The sequence below is a fragment of the Otolemur garnettii genome, unplaced genomic scaffold (genome assembly GCF_000181295.1).
Source record: "Otolemur garnettii isolate 467f Iridium unplaced genomic scaffold, OtoGar3 scaffold00005, whole genome shotgun sequence".
NCBI classification, from domain to species: Eukaryota; Metazoa; Chordata; class Mammalia; order Primates; family Galagidae; genus Otolemur; species Otolemur garnettii.
The window spans coordinates 36,770,867-36,782,909 of NW_003852400.1; the positions used below are offsets into that span (position 1 = coordinate 36,770,867).

General features: G+C 35.2%; 1 protein-coding gene and 1 pseudogene across 1 annotated transcript in view; both read right to left on the reverse strand.

The window, feature by feature from the left end:
- The window catches only part of NDUFAF2 (NADH:ubiquinone oxidoreductase complex assembly factor 2), a 187,968-nt gene that overhangs the window by 130,275 nt on the left and 45,650 nt on the right, over positions 1-12,043 (reverse strand). The gene's annotated exons all lie outside the window — the stretch shown is intronic.
- On the reverse strand, positions 8,507-9,074 carry LOC105887912 (annotated as a pseudogene).

Consider the following 12,043-nt stretch of genomic DNA (forward strand, 5'->3'; position numbering starts at 1 on the left):
AAAAAAAAAAAAAAAAAAAGAATGTGAATTGCTAAGGTCTTTCTAGAAAGCACTCTGGTAATATTTATCAATAAAAATTGCACATATCAAAAAAAATTGCACATATCCTTTGCCACAGCAATGCCATTTCTAGGAATTATCTTTCAGAAGTAAAAGCATGAGAAGGAAAGGATAATTGCACAAGATGTTTATGGAACTTTTTTTTTTTTGAGACAGAGCCTCAAACTCTCGCCCTGAGTAAAGTGCCATGGCATCACAGCTCACAGCAAACTGTATGAGCACTGAAGCTACAGAAGCATAATTTTAGACCACTGATACTGAATGTGACGAGAGGATGGAGCTAAGTGGACAAAACATCCACACAGCAAAATCAGGAAGGGGAGAGTGGGGGAATGTTGATGCTATAGGAACATATGTAGAACTCTCTATAGTACTACTCTTTCAAATGCCATAACCTGAGAAACATCCTTCAGGAAGTTCCTATCTAGCTGCCACACTCTCATTCTGCCACAGTGTAGCCCTTTACCTTGCTTTACAGTTTTTCATATTTATATATTCATTTATTTAGTATTGCTTCTCCTACTAAAAGGCAAACTCCATAGAAGTAGGGAGAAGGATTTGTGTTGTTCACTATTGTATCGCCAAAACTTAAAATAGTCTGATACACAGATATCAGTCAATAAAGGCATTAATTTGGTTGGGGGATGAAACTGATAGAAACTTAAGAAAAAGAGTGACTTTTAATAAGCAGTAAAATAAATTAGATAAGCTCATATATTTAGGAATGTTGAAAACAGCAAATCCACAAGTGGGGTAGGAGATGGCAAGGAGGAAGAGGAAGTAAGAAAGAGAAGGGTATCTAGATTGAATAAATGATTCCAAATGTGCATGCCTGAGTAGTGCTGTCAAAAAAAAGCACAAATGAGAAAACAGTTTTTCAAATACTTGAGAACTTAATGTGTATATGTAGACAGAGTAGTATTTTCTCTTATAAAATAGTTTTGCTTTGGTTTGTGAACTAGTGTACAAGTAGTAAAAATATATTTAACCAGCAGATTTTGGTATTAACACACAGAGACTAAAACATATAAAGCTGATGTTGAAAAAGGCAAGCATTTACAGACTTCTAGCAGAACAGACATATTCTCGTCATTTAACCCAATTATGATTACGACTAGCACTTAAAGCAAATTCTGAAACTCAAAAAATCCATGCATATATTTTAAGCACAGGCATCAGAAATGTATCCTAGTATCCTCAAATTAGAATAGTTCACAAATCAAATAACCTCAAATATAATTACATACAACAAACAATTTGAATCAGTTTCTATGTTCCTATAAGTGTTAATCAAGTACGTTAAAAAATAAAGACCAACAGTTACACATATATCTTCTGGGTAATAGTCTCATTTTTATCTTAAACTATATAATGTTAAATATAATTTTTTTCTTCTCATGAAGGTATCCATTTCTACATACAGTTTTGCAAATTCTAATTTTCAAATGAAGCTATCTGAGGGCATCATGTTATGGTTAAAGCACACATTGTCCGCAGAGACAAAGAACTCTGCAGGAACAATGAACACATTCCTGAGTTTTCAGTTCATATAACCCATGAATATTTTAAAATCACATAAAATATGAAATCTCTATAAGGTAAGCATTAAACAAAAGAAATAATATTTTGTCCATTTTACTAACACTTAAAAATGAAAAGGAAATAATTTCCTTGAAAAGACTTGTTATCTGTGGTAATCTGGATATCCATTCAAAAAAATTATTTTAATATTTCTAAATAATGAATCAGTATTCTCAAAAATGTGAATTATAAGTTACTTACAAGAACATGAAGTGATTATTTCAATCCCACAAAAAAACAAAGTTGTATTGTGTTTCTATAATATTCATCTTATCTTTAGAATTTAGAAGTTCTTATGAAAATAATCTATATAAAAGAACTTTTAGACCTATCCTATTTTTCCTGTTTAAATAGTAAAGACAAATAAACTGATTTTTAGGTTCATATTAGGTTTTATACGGATGACTAAACACATATTTAGATATCAAATGTAGACATATTTAGTTAAAATCAATTAAACTGAGAAGTCCTTCCCTTCTGGCTGTCTATATTTTTCTTTAATCCTGGTCAGTGTAAACCCTTATTACCAGTAATTTGTGACTATAACACTGAGGAAAAAATGCTAGCCTCACGAATTTTGTCATTTCTCCCCCCTCTTCCCCTGCAGGCTGCTACTGTTGATGGCCTTTATGGAAATATAAATTCAATCAGCAGCTGCAAATTTCATGAGACGTCCATCTTCATGCTGAATTTCTAACTGAGTGTCAAAACAATCTGTGGATTTCTCCCTGATGAAACACACATTGAATTGTAAATTTCTGCAATTTCCTCATGTTTGAATTTCAGCTGCAGCAAAATAGTGCTAGCCCAGATACACTGCCTATCAGGCTGAAACAAGTAATTTTCTCTGCTTATCCCTTCATGCCATTGAAAGAGTTAAGTATTTTTTTTTAAGCCATGATACAAAACACTGCCCCCAAGTGAACAATTAAATTTTCTATACTATTAGAAGAAAATGAGATTATAAAAATCATCAATATATCTGATATATTTTAAAGAGAAATTCTTTTCCCAAGAGATTTAACTGACCTATGTGATTGTCTTTATTTACTGTTATTGTATTTGGTGGTAAATAATGCAATAAAATCTAATAAAATTAATATTTTCTACAGACAGTGTCAGATAGGACATAAATGAAAAGCAGTAACAAAATAATGACTTCAAGTTTAATGAGATACATGTTCATTAAGTATTGCCAAGAGCAAAAATATTAAAACAAAAAATTAAAACAGGCTAGGCGTTCTTCAAACACATACTTAACAACTAAGTTAATTTTTCACCAAAGAATCATTTTCACCTGAACAGCTAAACTGAATTACTTTTAAATAAAACATGATTATGAACCCATATTGTTTTACAATTAAACAAGCAAAAATGTTGTGTTTTAAAAAGATATCTTAAAGTCATTAAGTGACTTGTCTTGCCAGACAGCAACTTGTTTTTATAAACATCTTTCATTAACATTACTAACAAAATAACTCACACACAGTCCTATTTAAAAATTCAACAAGACACTGGAGTAAGCAAAACAAGTAATGGGATGACAATTATTTATTCCTTCCACAAGCATTTATTGAACATCTCCTATGTGCTAGGTAATGTTTGCACGCCATAAGATACAGAGATTACAGAACACAGGCAGTTCTTTACCTCAGAGTAAGCAGCCTAGTTAAGAGACAGAAACAAAAACAAAACCCCCCACATTTATTAAAACATAGTGAAATAAGTGCTATAATCTGGTACTTCAGGGGAGGACAGATTTAGGGGAATACTGAAGAGGAAAGACAACTTGTCTCAATGAGCAGTAATGGAAGCTTTCGGAAAGAGTCATAATAACTGAGGACATATAGGAGTTGGCCAGGAGAGAAGCAGAAGGCAGAGGCACTCCAAGCAGAGGAGAGAGTATAATTAGACACACGGATGCATGAAACAGCAGAGTGCCTTTCGAAAACTGTTAGTAACTAGAAATGGAGAAAAGGGCTGATCTGTTGTGTGGCAGGATAAGATAGGTTAAATGTTTAACATTTATATTTTAAATAATAAGATGTTCTTTTAAACATTATCCGCAAGGCAGTGGGGAAGGATTTCAAGCAGAGGTATAAAGATAATGAATGATATCTCTCAATAGGATATAAAAGCTATAGTACCATGACTTGTAGAAACAAACTCAGTTCAAATACAGCTCTGCCGTATGCCAGCTATGTGATTTTGCTCTTGCTCTGTGTCTCAATTATCTCACTAGTAAAACAGTGACAATGCAGGGTTAGTATGAGAACTGTCTCACTTACTTGAAGCTACTATTATTACTATCACTTTATAATTTAGTAGGATCTGTTGCACTACCTTGAATATAAAAGAGTTCTAAAACAAATAATCTTAGTAAAATAATCTAGAACATTTTTTGGCACAAACTAAACATTCAACTTACTTTCACTTAGGAAACATTTACTGAATAATTATTATATACCATGCACATGCAAAAAATAAAAAAGATGTTTAAAAACCCAGTAGAGGTCTTACAAAAGTACATGTGAAATTTACTAAATGTAGAATATAAATGTCTTAACATAATAACTAAGAAAATGCCGTGAAGGCTATGTTAACCAGTTTGATGAAAATATTTCTAATTGTATATAAAACCAGCACATTGTACCCCATGATTGCACTAATGTACACAGGTATGATTTAATAATAAAAAAACCCACTAGAGGAAGAATAAAAGTAAAAATAATCTCAAACAGATTTCTAAAAAGGTATTAATATAGAGAATCATCCAACATCCTTAAAATATAAACACATAATATTCAAATTTCATCAGTGTTAAACAAATATAGAAAGTTCTTATAACGTGGTCTAAGGTGCTAAGTAGGGGTTTCCTTCCTGCTCAAAACATATAGAAATGGTGGATAAAATACTTTCAAAATAATATACTGCTAAAAAGAAAGGAAAAAAAAAAAAAAAAAAACACCCGCAAGTGCCAGAAAGAAACAGAAGTTAAATTCAGAGCCCTAAACTTAAGCCGACACTGTGGCCATCCACAGGGTTTCCGACTCTGCTCTAGGCCCTAAAGTCAGAGAGGCTGTAAGTATACCTTGAAATCCCTAGCCAGGAGAGAAACATTCCTATAGCTGATGTGAGGTGGGGGACCAAGAATGGAGCATCAACATAAAGCTCACAACATCAAAGAACTGTGCTACTCATGAAGAAGTAACTAGAAAAACCCTGGCCCATGAACTCCAAGAAAGAGCAAAGAAGTCCGTCAGAAGTTTGAGGCCTTTGGGTGGGGGAGGGAGGCAATCAATCATCCAGCGTATGTGAGGGTTTTAAAGGGTTCATACCACTGCATGGTGTGAACATCATAAACTTTAAAATAACATAAAATCTGGCTCAATTTTTGAAATCTTTAAGGATCTAAAAGACATAAATGTTAAACAGCCCCATAGGAATATAGCATACTACACTGGACTTCCATAGAAGAAATAATCTCTAGTAAACATGTCCTTGTAATAAAAAATTACAATGTCAAGAAACCATCATGAGAAACTTTTAGCTAATGCAATAAACAAATAAGCCTCCAAATACTGCAAACAGAATTATCTAATACTATAAATAGAATAATCCGAAAGTGACTAAAACAAAATGTTTATTAGAATGATTTTTAAAGGGAGAGAAGCCACAATGAAAACACTTGTCATATGAAAAAAGAACTAAATTGTTTTAAAGGAACCAAAAAGAAATTCAATAAATTAATAATCATTAAAGAAAAAAAGGGAAAACTTCAAGAAGATGATGGAACAGAGTAGCTGATATACTTTATACCTCCAACAGGCATTCCAGAAGGAAATGACAGACAGAGGGGGGAAAACATACTATGTGAAAAGATAAGGGCTGATAGTTTTCCAAAATTAATGAGCCACATGAACCCCATCCCAGTTCCAGGAAAAACAAAAATCAGGATAAATAAAAAGAAACCTATACCCAAATCACTGTAATGAAAATGTAAAACACCAAAGACAAAGAAAGGCTCTTATAAACAAGCAGCAAAAGAAAGGTCAGACTGCCTACAAAGAAAAGATAATTAGACTGAAGGCAGATTTCTCATAAGCAACAATAAATGCTGTAAAACAACAGCATAATATCTCAAAGAATTCAGGGAATATAAGTGTTAACCAAGAAGGCTATACAAACCATCACTCAAGTTTGAAGGCAAAATAAAAACAGTTTCAGACAAATGAAAACTGAGAATTTATTTCCCACAGATCCTTAGGAAAAAATGTTTAAAGAAAAAATTGTTACATGTCATGAGTTGTCTGAAATTAAAAAAAAGAAAGAAAATAGATCATAGAAAGGCGAATGGAATGTAAGAATAAATTATAAGGAAAGATATTGGTAAACATCAGAAGTAAGTACAGAAAATTAGCAGTAACAGTAAGACAAAAAGGGAACAACTTTGAAGGGTGACGGCTAAGTTTTTGAGTCATCCTGGCTGAGCCATGGTGCTAGATATCTGGCCAAATGTTTCTGTGAAAGTGTTTTTTAGATAAGACTGATATTTAAATCAGTAGATTTTGAGTAAAATAGATTACCCTCTATAATATGGATGGGTTTCATCCAATTAAATGTTAAGTTATAACAGTACAAAGACTAAACAAACTCTCCTGAAGAAGAAGGAATTCTACCACATAATGCTGTTGGAATTGCAATTCTTCCTAGGTCTCCAGCTAGCGTACCCTGCATATTTTGGATTCACCAAGCTTCCAGAATCAGAGGAAAGCTGAAATATCAGGCAATACAAGGACAGTGCAAATAAAGATGATAATCAAAAGTAAAGTTTTAAGTCTTTATTTTGTTCGTGAAAAAGCTCAAATAGAAATAGTAACTTTAGATTTTAAGTCAAACATATACAATACTAAACATGTAACAGTAACACTGAGGAAGAGAAATAGAATATATAACAACAGTATGGGGGAAGGATAAGGCAGGAGTAATTCAGGAAAGTTTACCAACCAAGGTGGGGGCAGAGGCAAAGATAAGACAGTAAAGGTATGACTTAAGAGAAAATGTGAAAGAAAGAAATAGAAATATATCTACACAAAACATTAAAAACTTACTTAACCTATTAAAAGGATGAAAAATTCCAGAATATTTTAAAACATCCACTTAAATTCTGTTTAGAAGAGATTTAGCTAAAAAATAGCACAAAAAGAAAGGAAATAAAGGGACAAAGATATACCAGACAAATGTTAATCGAAATACAGTTGGCATAGCAATATTAATATTATGTGTAAAAAAAGCATTAGTAGATTTTTAAAGAGCCATTTACTTTAATAATAAAAGTAAAAATTTACTGGAATATAAAATAATTCTAACAATATAGCCCCCACAGTTAAAGCAAAAATGGACAAAATTTTAAGTGAAAATAAATTAATATGGAATCAAATTGAGAAATATTAATATATATTTCTTATAATCTACTAAAGAAGCAAAAAAAGTATAAATTTGGAAGATTTAGAAAGCATAATTAACAAATTTTATCTTATAAATATGATCTTGAAGAAAACTACACATCCGCAACTAGTTTCCCTTCAACCAGATGTCAATCTTTCCCTCTCTCTTTTTTGAAACCAGACAAACATTTATTTTGCATTTGTCTTCACTGGTTCAAAACTCTAAATGCTGGCATAAATTCACCTGCCTTTCTTTGGGGCTCTTCATCTGTAGCAAGTGAAACTGGTTGAGCCTGGCATATGCTGCTGCTGATTCCTGGTTCTCCCAGGCCTAGATGGCTCATCTCTACCGGGCCAGAATCACAGCAGGCTCAGAAGAAGGCTACAGGCACCGTTTCAGTGGCTTCAGACACTGATTCCTGAGTTATCTCTCCTCCCTCTCAGGACAGCAAGGGTTTGGCACTCTCTAAGTAGCTACTGGCTCACCATCACATGACTACTACAGAAATCTGGTCCAGGACCCAGCCAGTTTCCTCTGGGCAGCATGTGAGAATGAGCTCCCTGCATTTGGGGGGGTTTTTTGTTGTTGTTGTTGGTGGTGGTGTTTTTAATTATCTAGATCTAGCTTCAAAGGGCTCTGAAATGTCCTTGCCACATTTGGATCTGCAAGCAAGAGCTAATTTTGAAGAGCCAAATTCTTGTTGCATTTGGACATAATGAATAATGTACCTTTCATATTTTCTTTGTATTTCTCTTCAATAGTTGACTGACCCAGTATCTTTTTGTCTGCTTTATACAGTGAAAATACAAACTGGGAAGAGAAGAAATAATTAAATCATTAAATTGTACAAATTATAAATCTATTCCAAAATAGACTTACATAAATAAAATATGAATTTCAGTAAGAGATCTAGAATGAATGACTCTATACATTCTGGAAAGCTTCACAACCTCTAGGTATTTGTGGAAGAAGCTAAGAGAATTTGCATCCAATCACAGTTTGTAGTGAGTTTCTTATTGCCAATCTGCAAGTTACGTTGAACACATCATTAGCTTTACTTGTGCAGGAAACAATTTTGTTTCAGGAAAGGGTAAGAAAGCTCTAGCCTCAACTCTGAGTTCATTACAACTTTTCACGAATTTCACCAACAACCTATATAGTACAATTTCAAAAAAGTAAACATGTTAAGGTAAGCAGACAACTCTTTAGAAGCCCAAATACATGTTCTTGCTATATTTATGTTGAACTCTCCACCTACAATGGGCAGTCATGAAGTGATCTTCAGGGCAACATGGTTGCAGGGCTAGGACAAACCAGTGGGACTGAGAGGGAGCATGAGGACAGGGGAGCGGAGGGGTTACCTTTTGCTGTTTCATCTTAGAGACAAACTATAAGAGTCTACGGGACTGCAACTTCATCATCTGGTATAAAACTTGATGTACTTGTCCACTTTATTCTGGAAGCCCTCCTTGTGCCACAAATGATTTCTTAAAGCTTCAATATTCAATGGTTCATCAAAATTAAAAACAAAAACACAAACAGTAAACAGACAGTTTAGTCCCCAAGCTACATCCTTCAGTGCTCTTGTGGGAGCCCAGCCAGTGCCACCACTCAAGTATTCTCTCAGCAAACTTAGACAAATTTCACCTATCTCTTGTGATGTTGGGGTACCAGATCCTGGTCAAGCATTTCTCTTTGGGAAGCACCATGTCATATATATCAGGAACTTCAGTTTCAAACTGAAATTTTCCACCCTGGTTGTAACCTTCACCTGGGGTTATCGGTAATTGAAAGCAATGAAGCTTGTTTGGATCAGGAAAATACACTTTACATGTACAAGGTAAATCACCTTCAAGGTTTGCAACTTCTTTAATAAGGAACTTGTTTCGCACAGAAACCCTCTGAATGGTGTTGTACCCTGTGCCTGACATCCTGGACCCTTTGAGACCATCATCACACTTCAGCTTCTTTGCTAGTGTTAGCATTACTGCTACCTGTACCCTAGACACCTGGAGACAGGCAAGGCAGGCTCCAGGCCCAACATCATGCCCAACTCAGGTGGTAGTAGCAAGATCTGGCTCCTCACTGCTGCACCAGCATGGGGAGGTGGGACCAGAAGACCACATATGAATCTTTATAAAAACTGACCATATACTGGCTCGGCACCTGTGGCTCAAGCGGCTAAGGTGCCAGCCACATACACCTGAGCTGGTGGATTCGAATCCAGCCCGGGACCACCAAACAACAATGACAGCTACAACCAAAAAATAGCCAGGCATTGTGGCAGGTGCCTTTAAATCCAGCTACTTGGGAGGCAAGGTTGGGAGAATCACTTGAGCCCAGGAGTTGGAGGTTGCTGTGAGCTATGATACCATAGTACTCTACCCAGGGCGACAGTTTGAGGCTCTATCCCCCTCCAAAAAAAAAAAACCTGACCATCTACTAAGCTACAAAGACAGTCTCAACAAATATCAAAGAGTATATATGTCACATAAACAAACTCTAACCATAATGACTGTGACAGACAGAATAATGCCCCCCCTCCCAGTGATGGTCATGTATTAATAATCTCTGGAACCTCTGAATGTTATCTTACATTACACAAAGGACTTTGTAGGTATGATTATGTTAAAGGCCTTGATGTGGGGATATTATCCTGGTGTATGTGGGAGGACCCAATATAATCGTAAGAGTCCTTATAAGAGGGAGGCAGGAGGGACAGAGTAAGAGAAGACGTGAGGACACAGCAGAGGTAATACAATTAGCACCACACCAATACTTTAAAAATTTTTTAAAAATCAAAAAAACCAAAGCCAAGTGTGGTGGTATGTCCCTGTAGTCTCAGCTACTGGGGAGGCTGAGGTTTTTAAAAGTCTGCTTGAGCCTAGGAGTTTGAGGCCAGCCTAGGCAATATAGCAATATTCTGTCTCCAAAAATAAATAAAAACAAACAAAAAAATGCATATGGCATACACACACACACACACAAACACAAGAACAAAAAATAGTTCAAAATAAATCATGAGTCAAAAAAAAATTCACAATAGAAATTATAAGATAATTAAAATTTAATGAACACATTATAAATATGTCAAGTACTCAGGGATGTACCTAAACTATTATTTACAAGAATATACATAGCCTTAAGTGTTTTCTTCAAAAAAAACAAAAACTAAAAATTGATGATCTAAAATTTAAGAAAAGAGAAAAAAAATCAGTGGTTTGAGGACAAGAAGGAAACAAAAACAAGTAGAGTATATGAAATAATAAGAGAGGAATTAATGCTGAATTAATAAAATAAATCACAAGAAAAAACTATACCACTAAATGCTGGCTCTTTAAAAAGAATTATAGACAAACTTCTTATTAATTGGTCATGGTTTAAAGGAAAGGTGTAGCTGAACAATGCTAGGAATTCATAAATACATGTAAAAGCATAAGAAATTATACTGTAACTTTAGGTAGATAACCTTGAAAACTTAACTATCAAAAAGGATCAAAGAAGAAGTAGGAAAACTAAAATCTGCAACCATTAAACACACTGAATTACCAATCTGAAATCTTTCTGTCAAAAGCACCACTGAGACCAAAAAGCCTGCCTGGTAAATTGTCTAGGACACTTAGGAAGAGGTAGCCCTTGTCTCACAAAGTTTGTTCCAGAGAATAGAAAAAGAAGGGAAATGACTCAGCTCTGTTTAGAAGACTAGCATAATCTGATATGTAAATCAGAATAGGCCAGCACAAGACAGTAAAATATAAGGCCAATCTCATTTAGGGAATTAATTTCTGAGGTCCAGTTGGCCAAGAGAGGGTCCATTCAGTCAAGTGGAGGGGGCTCAAGATTTTTTTTTTTTAGTTCACAATTGAGAGGACAGTCACATAAACATGATTGTTTAAATATTTCTGTGCCTTCTCCAGTGCTCAGAAATCCTTCCACGCTAGTGCACAGAAAAGTCTACATGTCAGAATAGCAATCAATGCTGTGAATTTCCAAGCTCCTATTAAAAGATATTTTAAAATCTAGTTGGGCACAGTGGCTTACACCTATAATCCCAGCACTCTGGGCCAGCATGAGCTAGAGACCATGTCTCTAAAAACTGGCCAGGTGTTTTGGCGGGTGCCTATAGTCCCACCTACTTAGGAGACTGAGGCCAAAGAATTGCTTAAGCCCAAGAGTTTAAGGTTGCTGTGATCTATGACGCCATGGCACTCTACCAAGGGCTACAAAGTGACACTCTATCTCAAAATCAATAAAAGAATGAATGAATAAAATAAAATCTAAAGAGAAAGGGTTAAAAAAAACAATCATTATGTATTATATTCTTATAATTAAATGCATGTACGTCAAGGCATGACTACTCTCTTTGGGATAATCCTGACCTTATTAAGAGTGACTGGGCACCAGGAGCCAGACAACCTAGATATATCAATGGTATAGTAATAGGTCTAGGCTACATAGGTACAAGTAACCTCTAATCTTTTAAAAAGCGTCAACTAAAAACCAATAACACCCCTTACCTTCACTAGCCTCTAAACTCAAACTCCCTTATTACAGTCAAGATTTATAAGCTAGGTTCATATCTAAAACTCATAAATTTTAACCACTTCAGGTGATATTCAGATGTTAAAAAACAGAGCAGCATTGGACTTAGGACTCCCAGGCTTTGGGGAAAAATCTGTTGGAGAGACTTCTATTCTGACAATAGAGAAAACCATAGTAACTGTCCAAGCATTTGTCTCTACCTTAAGAAATACACCACGTCAAGATATATTAGTGTGTGGCTCAAGCGGCTAAGGCACCAGCCACATACACCTAAGGTGGCGGGTTCGAATCCCCAGCCTGGGCAATGATGGCTGCAATCAAAAAATAGCCAGGCGTTGTGGCGGGCGCCTGTAGTCCCAGCTACTTGGGATGCTGAGGCAGGAGACTCGCTTGAGCCCAGGAGTTGGAGGTT